Source organism: Mesoplodon mirus (assembly GCF_964341445.2).
Source record: "Mesoplodon mirus genome assembly, chromosome: 7".
Taxonomy (NCBI): Eukaryota; Metazoa; Chordata; class Mammalia; order Artiodactyla; family Ziphiidae; genus Mesoplodon; species Mesoplodon mirus.
This window is the reverse complement of record NC_138983.1, coordinates 99,361,642-99,385,952: the sequence shown is the minus strand read 5'-3', so window position 1 is coordinate 99,385,952 and position 24,311 is coordinate 99,361,642. Positions and strand designations below refer to the sequence as shown.

At 38.0% G+C, this 24,311-nt stretch overlaps 1 long non-coding RNA gene and 1 pseudogene across 2 annotated transcripts in view; both read left to right on the top strand.

Moving 5' to 3' along the window:
- LOC309807242 overlaps positions 1-24,311 on the top strand; it is a 61,239-nt gene that overhangs the window by 13,232 nt on the left and 23,696 nt on the right. The gene's annotated exons all lie outside the window — the stretch shown is intronic.
- Positions 14,968-19,937, top strand: LOC309808085 (3-hydroxyisobutyrate dehydrogenase, mitochondrial-like; annotated as a pseudogene). Its single transcript has 2 exons — positions 14,968-14,979; positions 18,018-19,937. The product of its transcript is annotated as a 3-hydroxyisobutyrate dehydrogenase, mitochondrial-like (transcript).

The following is a 24,311-nucleotide window of genomic DNA, read 5'->3' as shown; positions in this document are numbered from 1 at the left end:
ATAGACACATGGCAAATAAGCATATGAAAAGATGCTACACATTCCATGTCATCAGTGAATTTTGAGTTAGAATGATAATGAGATACCACTACACACCTATTTAAATGGCTAAAATCCCCAAACTGAAATACCGAAGTTGGTGATGATGCAGAACAATTGGAATTCTCATTTGTGGCTAGCGGGATACTTGGCAGTTTCTTACAAAATAAACGTACTTTTACCATACAGTGATCTAGTAATCCTGCTCTTTGGTATTTACCCATAGGAACGGAAAAGTTCTGAAAAGTTATGAAAGTAAGAGCCTTTACAGTGAGAAAATTCTATGATTCTATGGTTTTTCAACTCATTAATTTGTGTAGTTCATCCATTTTACTCATTGTATACACTTAAGTATATTGTTCCTTGAAATGGCCATTCAAAGTTGTTTCCTGTGCCACACACTATGAATGTTAGGGTTGGTCCTGTGTAAATCTTACCCCCATTGAATTAGTATTAACCCTAAACAAGCAGCTTTCTTCCATAAGGAAACAAAAAAGAGGTTCAGAAATGTCCAAACTAAGTTTTTATAAAACTGTGTTATCAAATCTTATTTATCAAAAAACTTCAAACATAGCAGTATGAGTTCCCATATACCCTTTACTCAGCTTCCCCAAATGTTAACATTTTCTATTACTAGAGTATAATTATTGAAAGCAGAAAGTTTACATTGTCACAATGCTACTAATGATTTATAGACTCGTATTCAAATATTGCCTATTGTCTTGTGGTCCAGATTCAAATCTAGGATCCCTTATTGCATTTGCTTGTCATATCTCCCCATTCTTCTCTAATCTAGGATAGTTCCTCAGTCTTTTTTTTGTCTGTTATGACCTTGAACTAAAGGAAAATCTTAGCCAGTCATTTTGTAGAATTTTTCTCAAATAGGGTTTGTTTGATATTTTCTCATGGTTAGACTGAGGATATGTATTTCTTGACAAGAACACTTCAGGAGAGATATTATGCCATTTTCAGTACATATTAGAGGTACAAACAAATCTGTATGTCTCACTACTGGGGATGCTAACTTTGATGACTTAGTTCTAATGATAGCTGCAAAATCACTATTTTTCCCTTTGTAATTTTTTGAGATTGTTCAAATATTCTGCTTCTTGTTTAATTTTCCCATACTAATTTTAGCATCCATCAATAATTTTTGACTCCACCCATTACTGTGGTGTTTGATGATTGTTCATTTTCTATTCCCATCATTCCCTCTACATTTATTAACTATAATTTGAGTATAAGAAAGAGCTGTTCTTCTCCTTCATTTATGTATTTATCTGGTTATTTGTTCATATATATACATACATCAGTATGAACTTGTGGATAATTATTTTATTCTACGGGTTAAAATTTATTACTATCATTAATAGTTTTGTTTCTCAAAGTGTTCCATATTTGGTCACTGGTACTCCTTCCAGCTGTCTCCTATATTTTTCCTACATGGCCATACAATTTTTGGAGTAATATCTTACTTTCTGACACCACAAAATGCTCCAGACCCATCTTTTACTTTCCTCTGTCTCAGCCTTGAATCAGTCATTTCTCCATGGAGTTCTTGTTCCTTGCATTAATAATGGTATTCAGAAACCAGAATCTTGGTATGAGGTGGATTTATCACTATCCAAGCTACCTCATTGTGTTTTCATCAGAGAGAGCTAAAAATATATATACGAATACATAAAAATATACAAGTATCTCTATTTTCATATTATCTATCTGGGTGTGTATGTATATACACACACGTGTGCACGCACACACATTATCATCTGTCTATCTACATATATATATAACTTCAAATTGATATATGAATTCACATTGATACCTTGATTCCAATCCAACAGCACAGGGTTTGTTCTAGCCTCCCTTACCCTTTCCTTATTTGTCACTCTTTAACAATTAGAAACCTGATTCTCATTATTTGCAGTCTATTCATTTGCTCAATTCTGGAATACACATAAAATATTTAAAAATCATTAACCTGTACACATGTGAAAAATAAATTTACTAACAAGTTCAGTATTTGTGTACATTTCTTTTTGTCTTTAGCTTTTCAGTATATATTGTGCATGGTTAATTACAGTATATTAAAATACTGTTTTCCAAAGTTACTTAGGTTAGCTCTTTCCCACCTCCTTCAGTGTGTTTTTTTTTCTTCTGCAGTGTGAGAAAATCTAGTACTTTGTGTTCAACTCAGACTACCATACCAGAAGTTCTAGCAGAAAAGGTGATAATCCATATGTGCAGTAAGATCCCCAGGTGATTCTTTTCATTGGAGAAATATGAGGAACACTGCTTGACGTCTCTACAACTAAGATATCTAAAATGAAACTTCAATTATTCCTTCTTCCAAACTTTTCCATCCTGCAAATCTTTTCTTCCTCAGTGAATGGTGCCATGATTCACACAAAAAGTAACTCCATGCAAAAACCTGGGAATGATCCTCAGTTCCTTCCTTTTCTTCACTTTCTGCATAGACTGCATCATTAGGTCCTCTGGAATCTCATCTCTTTCTCTCTCATCACTTATATAATGTTTCTCTTCATCTTCATTGCCACCATCTTAGCCACTACCATTTCTCCTTTGCTCTACTTGAACAGCCTAGTATCTACACAACTATCTTTTCATTTAATTGCTTTCTCTTGCATCTAAGATAAAGTCAAAATCCTTAGCCTTATAGATTCTGGCCTTGCCTTTTCTTGTAAGTTGTATTTTCATACTTACAAGTACAGGCACACTCACACACACACACACGTATAGTTGGTATTGTTAGTTTAGGTTTTGTTTGCCCTCCCATCCTAGCATGAGAAAATTAAGAAACAAAGTCAAACCAAAGAAAAACTTTAAAAATAAATTTGAATAATATCCTTTCCCTCCAGAACATTTCTCTAAAGCAGTATTATCATTAATGGCAGTACAGACCAGAATTTTTTCCCTTAGACATAAAGGCATGGTGAAGAAGTCTCATTAAAAACTGGAATCTAAGCTTTCAATGTCAAATTCTGTCTCTAATCTTCTGCAGTAAGCCATAATGATTAAAGTATAGGAATCTGAATCAGAGGTCTGGTTTAGTATAATCTTTTTTGTAATAAGCTTTGTACCTTAGACAAGTCATTTATCTCTCCATTCCTTAATTTCTTCATTTATAAACGGAGATGTTAAGAGTATTGATGTTCAAGGCTAATGAAAAAAGAATGCATCTAAGTACTGTATCAAACACTTTAAAAAGTGACCAGTTCAGGTTCTCTGCCCATTTTTAAATTGGAATATCTGGGGTTTTTTGATATTAAATTGTATGATTTCTTTAGATAATTTGGATATTAACTCCTTATCAGATATATCATTTGAAAAAATCTTTCATTCAGTAAGTTACCTTTTCATTTTGTGATGGTTTTCTCCTCTCTGCAAAAGCTTTTCAGTTTGATATAATGACACTTGTTTAATTTTACTTCTGTTGGCCATGCCTGAGGAGATAGACCCACAAAAAATATTGCTAAGATCGATGTCAATGTATTTTTCCTAGGGGTTTTATGGTTTCAGTTCTTCAATGTGAGTCTTTAATCCATTTTAAGTTTCTTTTTATATATGGTATAAGGAAATAATTCAGTTTCACTCCTTTGCAAGTAGTTGTCCAATTTTCCTAACACCATTTATTGTCTTTATTTCATTGTATGTTCTTGCCTCCTTTGTTGTAGATTAATTGATCACATAACTGTGGGTTCATTTCTGGGCTCTCTATTCTATTCCACTGACCTATGTGTCTGTTGTTATGCTAATACCATACTGTTTTGATTACTATAGCTTTGTAGTATAGTCTGAGATCAGTGCATGTCATACCACCAGCTTTGTTTTTCTTTCTCAATATAGCTTTGGTTATTGGAGTTTTTTTGTTTGTTTGGATGATTCTATACAAATTTTAGGATTATTTGTTCTAATTCCGTGAAAAATACCATTGGTATTTTGATAGGGGTTACATTGCTTTGGGAATACATACAAATGACCAAAAGACACATGAAAAGATGCTCAATATCACTCATCATCTGGGAAATGCAAATCAAAACCACAGTGAGATATCACCTTACACCTGTCAGAATGGCCATCATCCAAAAGGGAACCCTTGTGCACTGTTAGTGGGAATGTAAATTGGTGCAGCCCCTATGGAAAACAGTACAGAGGTTCCCCCAAATGTTAAAAATAGAATTACCATATGATCCAACAATTCAACTTCTGAGTATCTATCCAAAGAAAACAAAGACACTAATAAGAAAGGATGTATGCACCCCTCTGTTCATTGGAGCATTACTTATACTAGCCAAGATATGGAAGAAACCAGTGTCCATAAATAGATGAGTGGATAAAGAAGATGTGGTGTATGTATACACACATATATAATGAAACAGTACTTAGTCCTAAAACAGAATGAAATCTCTTCACTTGCAGCAACATGGCTTGACCTAGAGTACTAGGTGTGCTAAGTGAAATGAGTCAGACGGAGAAGAACAAGTACTGTATGATTTCACGTACATGTGAAATCTAAAAAAGAAAACCAAAGAGAAACAAACTTGTAGATACAGAGAACAAACTGGTGATTACTAGAGGGGAAGGGGGATGGGGACTGAGATAAATAGGTGAAGGGGATTAAGTGGTACAAATTTCCAGTTATAAAATAAATGTCTTGGGGATGCAATATACCACATAAGGAATATAGTCAATAATACTGTAATAATTTTGTATGGTGATATATGGTTACTAGACTTATCATGGTGACCAATTCAAATGTATTTAGATGTTGGATCACTATGTTGAACACTTGAAACTAACATAATATTGTATGTCAACTCTACTTCAATAAAAAGTGACCAGTTAACATTAATTGGTATTATAATTACATTTTCTCTGCATAAAGGCACATTTTATTGATTTTTTCATTATAAAGTATAAAAGTACCTTTTATTTTCAAGATGAGTTCTAAGATTACTTGTTAATGTTAATATGGTAATTTAAAATACGTCTAGATATAATTTAATTTTAATTGCCTAACACAAATATGTCTGATATTCACCATTATGAGTTCAAACCTTTTAGTAAAGATGTCAGAGGAGTCACCAAAACATTTTTGTTTATTGCCTCTCATTGAACCCTAAATGCTAACAAGACTTTTTGTTGGAATGAGGGATCAACATTTTATACTCTTTAAGAACTAATGCCATAGCTGTTTTATTTTTATAAATAAAGCTCTTTCCGTTTACTTTGTAGTGTACAATTTTTGAATGGCCCGGAAAGAGAAAAATTATTCTTTGGGCTGACAAAAATGATAAAGAGGCTCATTGCTGATGAAGGGAAGAAGACAAAGAAGAATAGAGAAAGAAAGATTAGTTCCTCTTTCAAAAGGGGGGCAAGATACTAGAGGTTTCTGCAGGGAAACTGAAGCACACCTTTCTTTCTGAGATTTGAAAGGAAGAGATGCCCTACATTTAAATATCTAGAGTATATCTTCCATTTAAAAATGAACCTAGCTAATCATCCAGTGAGGAAGAAAAGAGTAAAATAGCCTTTGATCAAGTCCTTTCTGTGGTGTTAAATGCAACGAATTATAATGAATATCACATATCTAATGAGTTCAAGAATTCCCCTTGGAAGAATTGGTCTGTCCTTTACAAAAAAGAGAGTTCAAGTGAGTTATTTGCATTTGGTAGGGAAGCTCTACTGTCTAAATCATACTCATTTAAAGGTGAAGTTCAGGGCTTCCCTGGTGGCGCAGTGGTTGAGAGTCCGCCTGCCGATGCAGAGGACACGGGTTCGTGCCCCGGTTTGGGAAGATCCCACATGCCGCGGAGCGGCTAGACCCGTGAGCCATGGCCGCTGAGCCTGCGTGTCCGGAGCCTGTGCTCTGCAACGGGAGAGGCCACAACAGTGAGAGGCCCGCGTATCGAAAAAAAAAAAAGGTCCAGTTCAAAGTCTGCCATAATTTGTTATTATATATGTAATTTTTGAATGTAATATACAGTTATATATGTATATAACATCAACAAGAAAGTGACCCACTTTAGAGTCAAGAAAATATATAGGTGAAGTGTAAAAGGGTTGGAATAGATATACCACAACAGTAACAACAAAACAAAACAAGACAACAACAACAAAACTGGAGTGGCTAAGAAAATATCAGAAAAAAATATTTTAAGTTGAAAATTTTTACTAGAGACAAAGATATTTTAAAATGATAAAAGGATTATACCATCTAGAATGTATAATAATTATAAACTTATATGCACCTAACAACAGAACTTCCAAATACAATGAAGCAAAATCAACACAACGGAAAAGAGAAACCGACAGTTCTACAATAATAATTGGATACTTTAATACCTTTCTTTCAATAGCAGAACAGACAGAAAATCAACAAGAAAATTAAAAAAACTTGCACAACATTATCAATCAACTAGACCTAACAGCCATCTATAAAACATTGCACCCAACAGCATCAGAATATACATTCTTTTCAAATGCACATGATATACTATATGCTAGGCCATAAAACAAATTTCAGTACATTTTAAAGGATATAAACAATACAAAGAGTGCTCTCAGATGACAACAGAATGCAATAAGAAATCGTTAACAGAAAGAAATTTGTTGAAAATCACAAATGGAAATTATACAGTATATTCCTAAATAATTCATGGGTCAAGTAAGAACTCATAAGGGGAATTAGAAATACTTTGAGATGAATTAAAATGAAAGTATAACATATTACTACTTGATTGGTCGCACATAGTCTTTTGAAAAGCAGAGGGGTTAGACAAAGAGATCTAAATTAATTAAAAAATCATTTATTATTCTGGGAATAAAAAGAACTGGGCTTAGTCTCAGTTTTGCCTTTCTTTATCTTTGTGTCTGTTGATCATCTTGGAATAGTCATTACATAGTCAGAATACAGTTGCCATCTCAGGAATCAAATACTGTTATCTCTAGGGCTACCATAACAAGATACCACAAACTTGTTAGCTTAAAAGAACAGAAATTTATTTTATCACAGCTCTAGAGTCCAGAAGATCAAACTCAGAGTGTTGAGAGGGCCATGTTCTTTCTGACACCTCAAGGGGAGGATGCTTCTTTGTCTTAACCAGATTCTGGTGGTGGCCATCAATCACTGGTGTTGGCATTTTTTGATTTGCAGCTGCATCACTCTGGTCTCTTCCACTGTTGTCACATGGAATTGTCTCTGTGTGTTTCTGTCTCTGGAAACAATTGAAATAGAAATTTCTATTTTAAAAAAACAAACTGTTGATTACTATGCTCTATTTAGATAGTTCCTCTAACCCACCCACCTCCATTTCCCCATATGTATTTGAGAAGGAAAGAGGAACTCCTGTGAGCTATCATTTTGGAAAAAATCAATGATACAGTGTTTTACTAGAGATGCCTCTTATCTAAAATATTTGAATTAAATATAAAATCTGGGGAAATTATCACCCAGTTTCCCTCTTCTAGAGGCATGATCTAAATGATAGGCAGCAGAATATTTTATAGCCATGAGGTTTGCTGACATTATTGATTTGATCCAGAATCTGTATTTTCTCTCTAAAGAAAACAGTATTCTCTCTTTGCTTTCTTTAATTTATAATGTTGATGTCTTAAGATTATTGTCAGAGAGGATGCTTGTAGTTCAAATGATTTGGCTGTATTTCACCAGTATTATTACAAGCTAGTCAAACAATGGCTGGGCTCCAGTATAGACCTCGGTCCCTTTGTTCCACTGGGATACGGATGTGAAAGCCACTGTTTCCTTATATTCCAAAGACCAAATAAATAAAACAAATAAATAAACACAAAAAAACAAGTAAATGAAACTATCTTAAAACCAACTCTCTTTTCTTCCTCATCCATGTTAATTCTCTTCTACCTAAAATTACTTCCTGGAAGTGATTTTTATGTTTCTTAGAGCCTCTTTATGTATATATGCACACTAATGCATATAAAACTGTTCCTTGTAGATCTTTTACTTTTTCCATTTGAAGAATTATTTTCACATGTCATATAGAGTTTATCCATTGTCCTAGATATGCATTTTTCCTGTATATTTGAGCATCATAGGAAGATAAATTCTACTCTTGAAAATGTTAACTGGTGACTGAGACACAGAAAGCTATTCTTCTTACCATTTTTCAATAGTGAGTAGTAGATTCTGTAGGGGTGGAATTTTAAGATGTAAGTATACTGTTTTTCTACACTCCAATTACGTTCCCCTTATCATAGAATATTGACCAGTGAAGTGTGCTGCTGACTTTTCAGAATCCATGTACATACAATCCATTAAGTTATTAGATATAACGTTGGTCAGAAAAGCATACTGTGAAATGTTGCTTTTATTTAAACTCCCACTATTTTCACTCCATGGTTTCAAGATTTGACTTCTTTATTGCCCTCTGGTAGTGGGCTCTGTGAACTGCATATTTACGGGTCTGGAGCACATATCTTCCCGGAGGTATTCAACTCCTCAGGTACAAGCTAAAGAGTAGATGATAAGAAGCATTCATATTTATTAAAACTAATTAAGAATATCAGTAGCCTGACTGTTGTTTCTAAAAATATAAAATATTTATCCTTCTGTTGTCAAACAACCATATTTCATGAAAAGAAGTAAATCCTTTTTTGCTTGCAATGAAAGAACAATAATTGAAGGTATTCTTCATTTTGACCAAATACCTTCTCTGAAAATATAAGTTAAAATAGGAGTTGAACTTTGCAAAATATTCTTTAGTAAATAAAACTCCACATATAATTTCAAATTATCATTGAATTTTACCTTAAATTTAAATATCTATATTGACTTAAATGCTGTCCTCTGTAATTTCGGATGATTCCCTCCTTTATATCTTCTTCCTCTCTTCAACAAATAAAATACATATGAATGCCTAACATGAGGTAGGGTATTCTCTGTGAAATAATGATGTTGGTATACTTGATTTTGACTTAGCAGAGGGATTGAGCCTCTGTGTTGGTGAATTCTCCCCAGATGGTGCGTGGGGAGAGGGTCAGGCATGTCTCTGTGCTCCTGAAGTTTTCTCTGTGAAACTGTCAACCTCCAATATCAGAAATAACTTCCTTCGTCAGAAGGGATTTTCAGACATTAAAAGTTTTCTCTTAAAGTGCAAGTATTTTTAAAATCTATAAAATATAGGGCATTATACATTTTCTTTAGTTACTACAAGCTGAATTTTAACTGTGAAGACTGGGGACTCCATGTATGTGTACACGCATGCATGCGTGCATGTTTGTGTGTTACACATGTGTGTGTGTGTGTGCAGGTCTACTGAGGATACAGAACGTATTCTGCACATGACAGAGCAGTGGTATATCAGAAGGGAAAAGAGTATAAAGGACCAGCTTCACCTGCTTAATTTGTCCCCTGACCTGGTGTCTTCTTATTTTCCACAATCCTTTGCTGATCTGTATACTAAATACCCAGGGTTCCTGGGTACCCCCAGGTACCTCTGTAAGTTTTACAAGCCTATCAATATCCCATGTACAGTGGATGGAACCTGGACTTTTTGCCCATATAGTTTTCCTTTCCCTCAGAGTTTTTGTCTGAGCTATGTCATGGGGTAGGTAGTGTTGTGAAAATTTGTGCTCACTTGTTAAATAGAAACTACTCATTTAACTGTTTAAACAAATAAACAGTATCTTGAGTCAATTGCACGGCACCTCCAGTCTCCACAAAGCAGAGTTACTTTGGGACAGGAAGTTCTTTTAGTTTCCCCTTAAATCAAAATACAAAGTTATTGAGCAATTCTAGGACCAACGCTATAGTTGCAAACTTGGGAAGAGATCACAGGATTCTGTAATTGTTTGCTTACCCCCTTACTGGGACAGCAAATAGCTCAATAGTTCTTTTTTTTTTTTTTTTTTTTTTTGCAGTATGCGGGCCCCTCCCGTTGCAGAGCACAGGCTCCAGACATGCAGGCCCAGCAGCAACGGCTCACTGGCCCAGCCACTCCGTGGCATGCGGGATCCTCCCGGACCGGGGCACGAACCCGCGTTCCCTGCATAGGCAGGCGGACTCTCAACCACTGCGCCACCAGGGAAGCCCAGCTCAGTAGTTCTTATACTGAAGTCAAAAGGAAGAATAATACCGGAACAAAGTCTGCAGTTAAAGTCTGCGTCTTATTTTTATTTTCTCTTGGCACATAGTAGGTAACCGTTAAATGTTCTCTTGATAAATATTAAAAACACACAAGATACTTCCTATACTAGGGGTCATAAAATTTCAACTTTTCTTTTGGTGTAGGGGTTGAGGATGAAAAGTTTGGAAACTTCTGGTCCATGTTAATGTTCCTGCTTTGAGAACTGCAGGGCGCAGCTTTTAGATGGAAAAGGTTGCCAAGAGGACCAGAAGTAGAATAAAGGCATTTATGTAATTCTTCCTTATAATTTCATTTATTGGTTTTCAGCATCTAACTTTGAAAAGTTGCCTGAGGCTGCCTAGGGTCTGCAATGAGGATCACAGCTGTGCTGTCCTACCCCCTCCCCACACGTGGGAACAGAGCCTCCCCAGCAGTGCTCATAGAGCCCCATGGCTTTCCGCCCACCTCGGTACTGCTCAAGGCAGTGGCTTTTTTCTACCAGCCTCGCCCTTCTCCATTTGAATCTTTTTCTTCTTTCCAGTTTTATTGAGATGTAATTGACATGTAACACTGTATAAGGTGTACAACATCATAATTTGATACATGTATATATTGCAAAATGATTACCACAATAAGGTTAGTTAACACATCCATGACCTTACACAATTAATTACCTTTTGTGTGTGTGTGTGTGTGTGTGATGAGAACATGTAAGATCTACTATCTCAGAAACTTTTGAGTATGCAATAGAGTGAGGTTAACTATAGTCACCATGCTGTACATCAGACTCCCAGGATTTATTCATCTTACAACTGGAAGGTTATACCCTTTGACCAACAACTCCCCATTTCCTCCACTCCCCAGCCCTTGACGGCCACCATTCTACTCGGTTTCTGTGAGAGCAGCGTTTTTAGATTACACGTAAAAGTGAGATTATGCAGTGTTTGTCTTTCTCTCTCTGACGTATTTCACTTAGCATGATTCCCTCAAGGTTCATCCAAGTTGTTGCAAGTGGCAAGATTCCCTTATTTTTTAAGGCTGAATAACATTCCATTCTACATATGTGCCATATTTTCTTTATTCATTTGTCTGTCAATGGACACTATAGAAACAGAAACTCACTCAGTTCCTACAAGTGTCCAAGGTAACAATAGACAAAATATGGATGTTGGTGGGTGTAAATCCAGGCAGTAGGTTAGACTACATCCCACAGGCAGGAAGGCCACTATTTTAGGAGGAGCTGCTTTGAATATGAATCAAATAATAATTGATTTATATATCACCAGTTCAGAACTAACTCATCTGTTTTAGACACCTCACCATAGATACGAAATGAGAATGAGTGGAAAAGGAGGCTTCTGAAGGCAAACAGTCATAAAACCCATTATTATTCTGTAAAAAGGAGACTATACAGTCTTAGCTTTAGAACCTCAAATCAAACAAAGACATGTAGCAGCCTCAGTAGGATATAATCACAACAGAAAAAATACAAGCAGAAGGCAGAGGAAAAAGAAGTGCCATTTGGTATGGGAATAACTAGCTCTGTATGTCTCAAAAGCCTCCTATAAACATGTCTGGGTGTCAATATAGTGTAATAATTAATATCCATAAACCCTGAGTCTTAAGAAAAAAGAACTGTATCTTTTGCTTTCTTTTAGAAAGGGACAGAAAGGTAACTATATTTGCTTTAATAAATACAGAGACTTAGTGCACTTAAATATTTGATCAAATAATTAAAAAAATGTTTCTTACAGCATACATCATTTTCTTTCTTTTTTTTTTTTTTTTTTTTGGCGGTACGCGGGCCTCTCAGTGTTGTGGCCTCTCCCGTTGCGGAGCACAGGCTCCGGACACGCAGGCTCAGCGGCCATGGCTCACGGGCCCAGCCGCTCCGCGGCATGTGGGATCTTCCCGGACCGGGGCACGAACCCGCGTCCTCTGCATCGGCAGGCGGACTCTCAACCACTGCGCCACCAGGGAAGTCCCATCATTTTCTGATGAAACGGGTAAAATAAGGTTCTAGGGTGTGAGGCAGGCATGAGGTATTATACACATTTTCTTTTCTGTCCTTTTGTAGCTGAATATCCTTTTCCAGGCCTAAAGAAGTAGTAAAATTATGCACCTAAGATTGAATAAAAGGTTTCATAGACATATTTTACATATATGCCATTAGATTTCCACAGAGTTATTTCAGGCTGCTGACAGGCTGCTTGCTTGAGCTGAGACCCCTCTAAACAAAGCCCAGGAAGAAACTAACAACTGTGAAAGCCAACTTATTTCTTCTGTGAGTAACTTGGCTGCAGAGCAGACTAATTACCCCTTTAACCACACTGTTTGAACTCATTGTACTTATCTGGGAATCACTATTCTGAAAGTAGAGAAGGGGACTAGGGAAGTTAAAAGAGACAAAAGGTGTAAATATGGTCTCTTTGCAGAATCTCAAAGGTCAGGCAACAGGCTTATTTCTGATGGTTTTAAAAAGAGAAGCTGAGCTGTGGTTTAAAGGTCCACTTTGGAATTCAAATTCTACCTCAGGTGCAGCCTGAATGCTAGTCTCCACCTGGAGTGAATCACTGAAGGATCATTTCTCAGCACATAGTCAGTGTTTGTTAAATTTTCATATTATTTTATCCCAGTGAATAATACTGATGAGGGATTTTGAAACTATTAAATTCCGCCAAAGGACTTGATTTTGTAATGATACCAAACCTTGGAAAATAAAGGAAGTAGAGATTGGTGAATCCTTGACAAATTATTAGAGGTATAACTGATTGTTTCATAAGGAAAGATAGGGAATGGATCATTTAGGAACCTGAATGAATACTTTGAATCTCACTATTTCTGTTAAAACTACAGGTCAGTTGAGCTCAAAAATTGTAGGTATAAAAATTGTGTTTTTTGGTAATAAAATTTGTTTTAACCCTTCTCTCAATTATGCATTCAAACGTTGACCAATTCACAAGTAACTGTTTACAGTCAATGGATTGGCCAGTGGCTTTGGGGTCATTCATTTTACAGTCTGGGATTTCCAGTGTTATCTTTATCTTCCCATGTATACTCTATTTCATACATTTTATTAGCAGCAGTAGTAGAAATGGTAGCAGCAGTATCATTATTATTTAGTCAGAGTAGAATTGTTTCTGTAACTTCTTACGGTCAGACGTACACTAAGCAACACACATTTTGAAAGCACTGGTGTTGGAGTAAATTCGATGTTGATGAGACTAGTCACTGCCCTTAAAGGAGCTTGTCTTCTAGTTGGAAAGATGTGACATATACAATAATCTGAGGCAGTAAGTAAATACATGGGTCTGAGGGCAGAAGATCCTGAAGGAAGCAAGCTGCAAAGAACTCATTTTGAATCCTGGCATTAATATTGGCAGATCTCCTCACACCTTTTTAGGACAGTTATAGACAAAGCAAGTAGGACTGGAGAATACACTACAATGGCCAAAATAAGATTTAATGTCACTTCAGCCTAGGGGATTCTTTCTAGGCTTTGAGCATATGATAATTTAAATGCCACCTAAATAGTAAACTTACTTTAATGCTGACAATGTAGAAAAGATATTTTGCTGCAAAAGTATACACAGTAGTAACAAGTGGATTTTGGAAGGAACTAATATTTTGCCTTATACTGATACTACACTATTGCCCTAGACCTAGCAGCAGCCTTTACTCTTTGTTGTTTTCTTCTAAGACTAAAGAGTTTCTTTATTTTCTTCCACCAACAGATCTCAGAGCAATCTGAGTGCACTGGCCAGTTGGGACACAATTATCATTAGAATTCTTGGCTAGAGAAGAAAGCTCCTAATTTAAGAATGGCTTTTTGCCTTCTGAGAGCTCAGAAGAGCAAATTGCAAGCCATCTACATTTATAAAACATGTTTTAGTATGGAAAATTTCAAACATCTACAGAAGTAAAAAGAAAGAAGTAGAAACTTTCATCAATTGTTCTCATCAAATGTCCATTTCAGGCCAATACATTTTCTCTACACCCTCTCTGAATACTACCGCCATAATCCCCAGCAATTTTAAAGCAAATCCCAGATTTCTTTTTCTCAGTGAAAACGTCAGTATACATATTTCTAAAATGCAGGAACTGCCCTTTTTAAGCTCAACTATGTCATTATCACACATCCGCAAATAATAATAATTCCTTAATATCAACAAATAGCCAGTCAGTTCATGTTTCCTTGATTGTCCTATAAATGTATTTTTATTTTAATAACCATTATTTATTTGATTGCTGATCCAAACACAATTTCTTTTAAAGTATAGGTTTAAAAGAACTCAATTTGTTCATTTTTCTTGCAAGTATTTGTCATTGAATTCAAAGCATTCATCCAGGAGGGTTCCCAACTGTCTGGATTATGCTGATTGCATCCCCTTTATGCTTATATATTTATCATGCTCCTTTGGCCCATGTATTTACTGTCAGTTGGTAGATAGATCTAGAGCACTGACATAATTCAGGTGTGATTTTTTGTCAAGTTTACTTCATAGATAATATTGATGAATTCCAAAAGGAACTATAAAGTGTCTGTCTTACTGTGATGTTGCAGCCATTAATGATCAATGTCTAGATCCATTAATTTCTTAAGGGTACCAAATGGTGATATTCTACTAATTAGATTATTATTCATTTACTAGCTAGAAGATTATTTCATCAACTACTTGGTTGCCCTGAGTTACAGTTTAATTAGGAAAGGAAGAATAAATGTTTCTTTTATTTTATTTACCAGTTTTACAAAAAAAAGAAAAAACAGGAGAGAGAAAGGTTGACTGCAAAGTAGCTTCCAAAGATGACTAATGAGGTATTTTCTTTCTTTGTTGTTGTTTTCAGTGAGGTTGTTATAAATATCGATGCAGAGATTGTCCCCTCTTAGGCTCACGGATCCTGTTCAAGTTGGCTCCTGAGTCCTTTGCACACAACCACAGTAGTCTTTGAAGTCTTCCCAGCTCTCTTGTACGACAAGGTGTAACAGGAACATCTAGTTCGTTTCTTATGCTGGATTTGAAATCAGCTATTTCTCCAAGGAGGCATTATCCACTGTGTTTATTCAAACTTGTGTTCCTTCTAGTTTAACCTTCTCTCGAGACATGTTTTTTTTTTAAACAAATTACTTACTGAATTTTTTCACCTTTTCAAATCTTGCTATTCTCCAATCACTTCATTTCTGATTTTTTCTAATTTTATGTTTTTCTTAAAACCAGTTTCTATTCCTTTTAAAATTTCTTTTACTTTTTCCGCAATATCAGGCAATAAATTTCATTTGTTCTGTGGACGTGTCTTTCTGTCACGTTTTCAGGATTTGCTGGAACTTTCTTTTCACCCTCTTTTTTCTTTTTTTTTCTCACTGATTTTCTACAGGATGTGAGTGGAATACTCTTCTGTCACTCATTTTTAAATGAAATAAGTTTCCACTTTAGGAGGGAATCATAGATCAGAATATAATTTCTAGCTTCAGAACTCCAGGGCTCACTATCTTCTATTATTTTCACAACATAATTTTTAAAAATGACCTTAAAATTTCTCAAATCCTCCTCCTCGGCCCTCCTCTGCCCATTTACCCAGGGCTCCTCTTTCTTTTCCTTGTTGAGTATGGGGGTTTGTTCTGGAATGGTGCTTTGGTTTGATAGGTGTCAAGGTTTCACAGACCCCAGAACACTTGGCATCCTCAGAACATTTCAAGGTTCTTGCACTCAGCTGCAAAGTGGAGCCTGCAACCCGGTTTCTGTCGCTGTTCTCAGTGAGTTTTTCAATCTCAGTGAGTTCTTGAACCATAGTAACCTTTGGCTCTCCTGAAAGAGAGAGAGAGTCCTTCCCTTGTCTTCCTCCCACACACCTTGGGATACACATATGTAGGTCTTTTTCCTGTTGTTGATTTGTTCCTACCTGGCTATATGTTGCAGTTAATGTGGACACCTTGTTGTAGATGTTGTCTGTGGGTTTTTGATCTTGCTATTCTAGATGCTTTTCTTTCTTCTTTGTGGGGGTGGGGGCTTGTGTATTGAGGGGAGGGGTGGCATATTCAGGGATAAAAATCTTCTCTGTAGCCACCATCATTTCCCCAGAATCCTCTGCCATTAATATTTAAAAGAAAATCATAGGAATCATTATCCGGATCCTTAGGATAATCATTACATTGTATCTGTCTTTTTTCCAGGCTTCAAGCTGCCTGTGGCTTCCCACGTTAGTATACTGACATGACTGGGCAATGCCTAATTTGACAGGTTCTTTCTGTACTACCTTCCTCCTAATCATGACAGCCTTGTACGCTATATGTAGTCTTCTTTTTTTTTTTTTTTTTTTTTTTTTCCGTACGCGGGCCTCTCACTGCTGTGGCCTCTCCCGCTGCGGAGCACAGGCCCCGGACGCGCAGGCTCAGCGGCCATGGCCCACGGGCCCAGCCGCTCCGCGGCACATGGGATCCTCCCAGACCGGGGCACGAACCCGCATCCCCTGCATCGGCAGGCGGACTCCCAACCACTGCGCCACCAGGGAGGCCCTGTAGTCTTCTTTACTGATAGGGAATTTAGAAAATACAGGAAGCCATGGGTTTAATAGCTGAAAGTGGAATTAATGTATTATTTTTCTCAGGTAAAATATCATAAGACTCCTTAGGCCCAAGTTGTAAAATGAAATCGCAAATTTCCTGGAATCATTTTGCAAATGTGAATGCCCACATAAAGTACACTAGGACTTGAATCCAAGGAATAAGACATTTTTAGAGCCTCCAGATTTATAAACTTAGTACAAGTCTGCATTACTTCTTAAGGCAACTGAAGAAAATAATTTTGTGATCAAATAAATATTGATTTTATTAACATAGTTATTTTAAAAGTTTATAAAGCTTTTAAAAAATGTTAAGGCTCTGTCAGCGTCATCAGTTGTTATTTCTTTTCTAGAATCTTGGATAAAGGAACAGTCGTTTGAGGGGAAACATGGTATAAAATGGGAAGATAATCTAACAGTGAAGATAGTTATATCTCTTCCTGTGTGATGAACTACTCCTAAGCTTGGTGGTTTAAAACAGCAGGCACTTTATCTCCTCACAATTTGTGAATCAGCAGAATGGGCTGGGATCCCCTGGGTGGATCTATCTTGCTTTCACCTGAGGTGACTACTGAGGCTGCCATCATCTGGTTGCTGGACTGGGGCTGGTTGCTTTCACATGTCTGGCCATTGATGCTGGCTGTGGCCTGGGCCTATTCTCCACTAGGTTAGCCAGGCTTCCTAACATGTCAGGTTTCCATGAGGACAAGCCCTAAAGCACGAGTACTCTCCAAGCTTCAGCTCTTGATATGCCATTGGGCCAAAGCAAGTCATGTGACCAAACCCAGGTCAAGGTGGAACAAAACTACACAGGGTGAGAAAACGGGGGGGAGGGGCATTTTCACTGGGGGTCAGTAGTCTAACAAACTGCTGCAATGACTATATAAAGAAAAGCCCCCCGGAGGACAACTGGCCAAAAATAAATGTGTGCGGGGTGGGGTGGGGGTTTGGCATGCGGGGGCAAAGGCAGTAAACAGGGACTACCAAAATCTGAAGATTCTGGAATTTTTGGAAAATCCACTGGGATTAAAGGAGTTACACAACCATGTTCTGACACCAGAAGAAAGGTCCCAGTTGAGCATCAGGGAAGTCTAGCGCTCTTCCTCCATCGCATCAGTTTCCACATTTCTTTGACTCAGCATATTTGTAGAATGAATCATGACTTTCTATACATTTTTAGTTCAGTTTTTCAAAGAAATAGTGACCTCGCTTCTATCTGCTGTGCCACAAAAATGCCGTAGAAAAAAATTCCTTCTGTTAAATCGCTCACTAGGTGAAATTGTATGTGTAACCTAGTACCAAAGAGGTATTAAGAATCGCCACAGCCGAGCCGGCCCTCCGCACCACGCACCCTATAGCAGCCAGTGGGTGAGCCGGGAGTCGAGGAGGTCACCGTGGGAAGGAGGGGCGCGGGCAACGTGTCAGCCTCCTTCCGTCTCCGTGGAGCCACCTCCTGCCTCTGGTACAGGGAGTCGTCCACAGCAGCCGTCGGTGGCCAGCCTTGCAGCGCTGTGTTCTAGGTCAGTAGCTTCCAAGACTCCAGTTGGATTCATTGGAGTAGGCAACGTGGGGAATCCAATGGCAAAAGAGCTCTTGAAACATGGCTAGCCACTCACTATTGCTGATGTGTTCCCTGATGCATGCAAAGAGCTGCTAGATGCAAGTGGACCCGGTAGTGTCTTCTGCAGCGGATGTAGCCGAAAAAGGTGACAGAATTATTACAGTGCATCAATGCGCTAGAAGCTTATACTGAAGCAAATGGAATTCAAAAAAAAGTGAAGAAAGACTATTAATAGATTCCAGTACTGTTGATCCTATGGTTTTGAGAGAATTGGCCAAAGAAGTTGAGAAAATGGGAGCAGTTTTCTCAGATGCCCCTGTTTCTGGTGGTGTGGGAACAGCTCGGTCTGGCAACCTCACATTTAGGATGGGAGGGGTTGAGCTGCTGTGGTGCAGGGGCTCCCATGTGGTGCATTGTAGAGCTGTTGGGACTGGCCAGGCTTCGTAGATCTGCAGACACTTGCTGTTAGGTATTAGTAGGATTGGAACTGCTGAAGCTATGAATCTGGGACTCAGGTTAGGGCTTGACCCAAAACTCTTGGCTAAAATCCTAAATACGAGCTTAGGACGATGTTGCTCAAGTGACACTTAAAATCCTGTACCTGGGGTGATGGATGGAGTTCACCTGGCTAATTACTATCAGGGTGGATTTGGAGCAACACTCATGGCTAAGGATCTGGGATTAGCATGAGGCTCTGCTACCAGCACGAAGAGCCCAATCCTTCTGGGCAGTCAAGCCCATCAGATCTGCAGGGATGTTGTGCGTGAAGGGCTACTCTAAAAAAGACTTCTCATTCGTGGTCCAGTTTTTGCAAGAGGAGGAGACATTCTGAGTTTGCCCTCTGGCTGTGAACACTGAAACATTGAAACCAAACTGTGTCTTGGAGCCCCTTATGGCTCACTCCACAGGAAAATGGGCTTAATCAAAGGTCAACTGTCTGCTTTTGAGTGTCTAGGTCAGGGGTCCCCAACCCCTTGGCCTCGGACGGGTACCAGTCCACAGCCTCTTAGGAACTGGTCTGCACAGCAGGAGGTGAGTCGCAAGCAAGCCAGCTATAAGCTTCATCTGCCGCTCCCTATGGCTCACATTACCGCCTGAACCCCACACACCCCGCCTCCCCTCCCTGGAAAAATTTGCTTCCAGGAAACCGGTCCCTGGTTCCAAAAAGGTTAGGGACCTCTGGTCTAGGTCACAATAGATCCTGGGATTTTTCACCCATTTTAAACTGCTTATTCTTTTTATCTATTTAACAAACATATCATCTGTAATTTTTTTTTCTGCAAGCCACTGATGGTAACTGCTAGCTAGCTAGCTGATTGGCCTTTTTCAAAAGTTTGATTCCTGAGCATCTTCAGCTAAAACGCTGCCTACTTCACTCAGGATATTATTTACTCCACTTTACAAATAAAACTAAAATTGTTTTCAACAGGATAAAATCTATCCTCGAGGAAAGAAAAGAAATTGGTGTGAGAAAAGGTATTAGAGAAAGGGGAAGTATAGTGAATTACTACCTGTGTCCCTCAGAAAATTTGTCCTGTTATCCCAGTGGTGATATTCTTGCATTGAGATTACTGGTTTATTTTCTAGGAGTTGTTAAAGCAAGAGAACTCCTTGCTGCACGTTATGTAATTTGGACTCTTACAGTTATCTTGGTGTGCCCCTCTTGTAACAACTTCCCATACTCAGCAAACTGTTTTTTTCATATTTTTGCTTCCTTGTACATTTTTACTGCATATTTTTTACTTCAAAAGAATGACATCTTTAGAACTGTTTCAGAGCCAGCGATGATACGTGCTTTAGATAATTATTACACTATGCTAAATATAACCATATTCTTTTGAATTGAAATAAATTTCTATGCTGATAAAAAAAAGAGAGGCACATTTCATTAATGTTTAAATAGTATCCTTCCTCCTCTAAAACTTAAAATAGGATTCAGTCTGATTCCTAAAGGGTTATTTTCTTCAACAACAAGAGCTGACTTAGGCCATTTCTTGGCAGTGGAATCTGAGCGTAGAGGTCTCTGTCTCACTGCCCTTTGATTCTCACTCACGGTATCCTGGGTGAATGTAATGGATGGGCGTGCCCTTATGACTTAGCCCACTGCTACTGCTCCTGATGAGGGTTAGTGGTGTGGGCCACTTTAAATCTTGCCCAGCAAAGTGCTGACATCTGGGGTTTCCTATCAAGTTTACCAGATATTCCACAGTAATTTCATAATTTACACAACATAAAAACACTGATCTTGAGCTTAGGAAAGCATTTCATTTAAACAGATACAGAACACTACTCTACAAAATGGTTTAAAATTTGTGAGCAATTACATTAAATAAACTCTAATATAAATTAATCTAATACAAGTAAAGTAATAGTCGCAAAGCTACTGGTCGCTTCAGAAGCGGTGGCTACGGATAACTTCAAAGTTGTTTCCTCAGTGCATTAAGAGGCGAAACTATTTGCTGTCAACTTCTTCTTGGGGAAGCTTTTTTCCTTAGTTTGATGCTGATTCGCGTTATGAATGTATAGGAACCATTACTGGTTCTTCCTTTCCATATTCAGTGCACCATTATACTTCTATCCTCTTAAGATCTGGATATCTGTTACTGCTACTGTTGGCTGGAGCCTGGCAGGAGGAAAGCTATCAAGAAAAAAGGTCAACAAGTGTTCAAGAGTTTTAGCATACTACTGAGACTTTTTATCTACCATAATCATAAGAAATAATAATAAAAATTACAGCCTGGTCAGTGAGACCTTGAGTAAATTGTGGAAGCATCCATGTTTCCTACAGTTTCAGGGGATGGATATTTCCTGTTATTAACTCTATATCCTCTTCAACTGGAACAGAGAGACCTTTCTCTGTTGAAGCAGTTTTGTGTTTTTCCTGGGCATTTTCAGTTTTCTCTTATGAGAGACTTGTAAAGCTTACCTACACAAACTTACACATACACGTATAAAGCAAAGAAGGGATAGAGTAGTCTTGAGAGGACACTGTTTTGTAGCAGGCACACAAGACAGAGGTAATACTCCCTGATTGCATTTGCCTCCCTAGCCCCATCTCCTTTGTGGAAAGCATCAGCATTCTGAGTGGTCTCTGCACCCCACTAACTGGACGGAACACTGCATTGGCATTCTTAGGGAGCACTGATGGTCCCTCTGGAAACTGTGGTTAGAGCTTGTGCAGCCACAGTGCACAGGAAAGAATAAATATACTTCATATAACATGCTTACTCTGTTTTGCTTAATTAGCACTTATTCCCTGTAAGAGGCTGATTTCTGCTTTGACAGGGAGTAATCGAACTCTGTATTCACCCAAACCATAAAATTAAAGTTAACATACCTCAGCTTTTCATCCTACTGGAAGAAATGTATGAAATCTAGAGTTATTTTTTAATTGCTGCTGTTTAGAATGCCTGAGGCCCATTTGCTGAACTTGTTAAAGAGCAGTGTTAATGAGGGTAGTTTTCGTTTCTTTCTTTTCCGACCACAGCATGAATTCTCAGCCCAAAGTGTGCCCTGTTTCCCACAATAGAGACGGGGAAAAGTGAGAGTCTCTCACCACAAAGCATGAGACAACTACAAATACTTTGCTCCCAGAGTTAACATTGATGACAGTCTTTGTGGAAAAGGACTTCCTCTTTTTGCGGGAATACAGTAGAAATGCAAGTCATATTCTCCATAATTTCACTACTGGAAAAATAATTTTATAGTCCATATATATATATGTGTGTATATATATATATATATATATACACACACACACATATGTATATATATATATATTTTTTGTTTTTTTTGCGGTACGCGTGCCTGTCACTGCTGTGGCACTTCCTGTTGCAGAGCACAGGCTCCTCATGCGCAGGCTCAGCGGCCCTGGCTCACGGGCCCAGCCACTCCGTGGCATGTGGGATCTTCCTGGACTGGGGCACGAACCCGTGTCCCCTGCATCGGCAGGCGGACTCTCAACCACTGCGCCACCAGGGAAGCCCCATAGTCCATATTTTTTATTGGTCTTCTTAAAAACATATACAGTGTTTACAATAAGGAGTAAAAGAGAAGATTTTCAATGCGATATTTCAAGGAGCATTTTGTAAAGGCAGGATCCAGTCCCAACTTTGGAAAATTAACACACACCTATGAGATCAAAGAGTCACCTGCAAAAAATTTTATTATGTTTTTCTTTCATACTAGTTTCCTAAAGGTGCATTGTTACTTCTTGGTAATGTAATAGTCAAAATGACTATATGGTGGCCATTTGAGGAAGAAGTAGCTCTTACATAAGTGTCTAGTGACCTTATCTCCTTTGATACAATACCTCTTGGTTTCAGAGGCTTGCACAGATTTCCTCTAAATGAATAAACTTAGTAAGATTTTTCTAACTATCAATCTAAAAGTAGATTTAGAAATCTACTTCTGAAGCAGTTTTGTTAAGTAATTATTGGTCAGTTCTCTTTCTGATTGGTACTTCTTTCTGCAAAAGAAATCCCTGTACTTAGAACAATGAATACCACCATCCCTGGCTCCTTGATTATTACACAGTGATGTTTCTTGAGAAAAAAGCTTACCCTTTTTTGGGGGAAACTTCAGTCCATGAAGTAAAACTTCATTAAAACTAGATCTGCTTCTAATGCCAGTGTGATGCAGATCAGTATTCCCTTTCTTTTGACTTTCCAGGCTGTGTGAAGAGAATGGTATGGTTTGGTTTAGGAAGGGTTGTAGCTTAAGAGGATTGCATTATGTTTCTGTGTCACTTTGGGGGGTTTTATTTCAATATTATATCCTGTTCTGTAAAAACACCATAGTCATTCTCTTACTTATTATTAAATAATTAAACGCTGCCCTTTGTTTACTTTCCCCTTCTGATCAGAAGACTCCTCTCCACTCTAGGCCTTGATCTGAGTTCCAATTCATCAGCTTGTAGTAGCTACACTTCTGGTTTCTTTTTTTTTTTTTTTTTTTTTTGCTGTATGCGGGCCTCTCACTGTTGTGGCCTCTCCCGTTGCGGAGCACAGGCTCCGGACGCGCAGGCTTAGCGGCCATGGCTCACGTGCCTTGCCGCTCCACGGCATGTGGGATCTTCCCGGACCGGGGCACGAACCCGTGTCCCCTGCATCGGCAGGCGGACTCTCAACCACTGCGCCACCAGGGAAGCCCTACACTTCTGGTTTCTGAAGTCAGTCAGATATGGGTCCCATTTCTGTCTTCATCAGTTATAATTTATTCTCTGATATATGCATACCAGAGCTGGCAGTGACAAACATTTTGCTTCTCCTTACAGGGTTCTGTGCATTTTAATAGAGGATCACAATATTTTAAGTAGAGCTGGGATGGGGTGGAAAGAAAGAGCAGGCAAACATGCTTTTAGGAAGGTCTGAAATACAAATCACATGGAGGTAACTGCTTGAGAGAAAACCACCCCTACCTGAGTATTGTCAATAAAGTAGCACAGGGAGGCAAACGAATCAATTGTTCACTAAAAATATTTTTCTTTAGAAGAATAAAATTCACAAGAAAGCCTCATTGCAAATAAAATATATTTGTTTTCCTAAAGGAAGATATTTGAAAAATCGTAGTAAATACCTGCTTTGACCTTCTGTGTCCCTAGTGTTCTATCTCCACTAAGTTTTATGAACACTACATAGAGGAGGAGCCTGAGTCTCAAAGACCATAAGTAAGAGAGGGATTCCAGAGCCTTTGCAAGGTCCATTATGCCCCATGACTTCCCATTGCTTGTGCTGTTCATCCAGATAGGTGCTTAGGATACCAGAATGAATACATCTCTTTCGAGAGGTTTTTAACAGACATTAGATACTAAACAAGTACAACACCTAACAAATAGAACAGAATGCTTTATTTAAAGCAGAAACAGAATAAATGCTCACCTAGTATCGTTTAAATCCCCTTTAAATTATTTTTTGAATCAACATGTTTATATTTGAGGGTATTTTCTTATTTTTTCCTAGTTCCCTTTACTTGCACCTCCTTTCTTTTTCACTTTTCCCAACTGAAAGGTTTATGGTTTCAAAACTAAT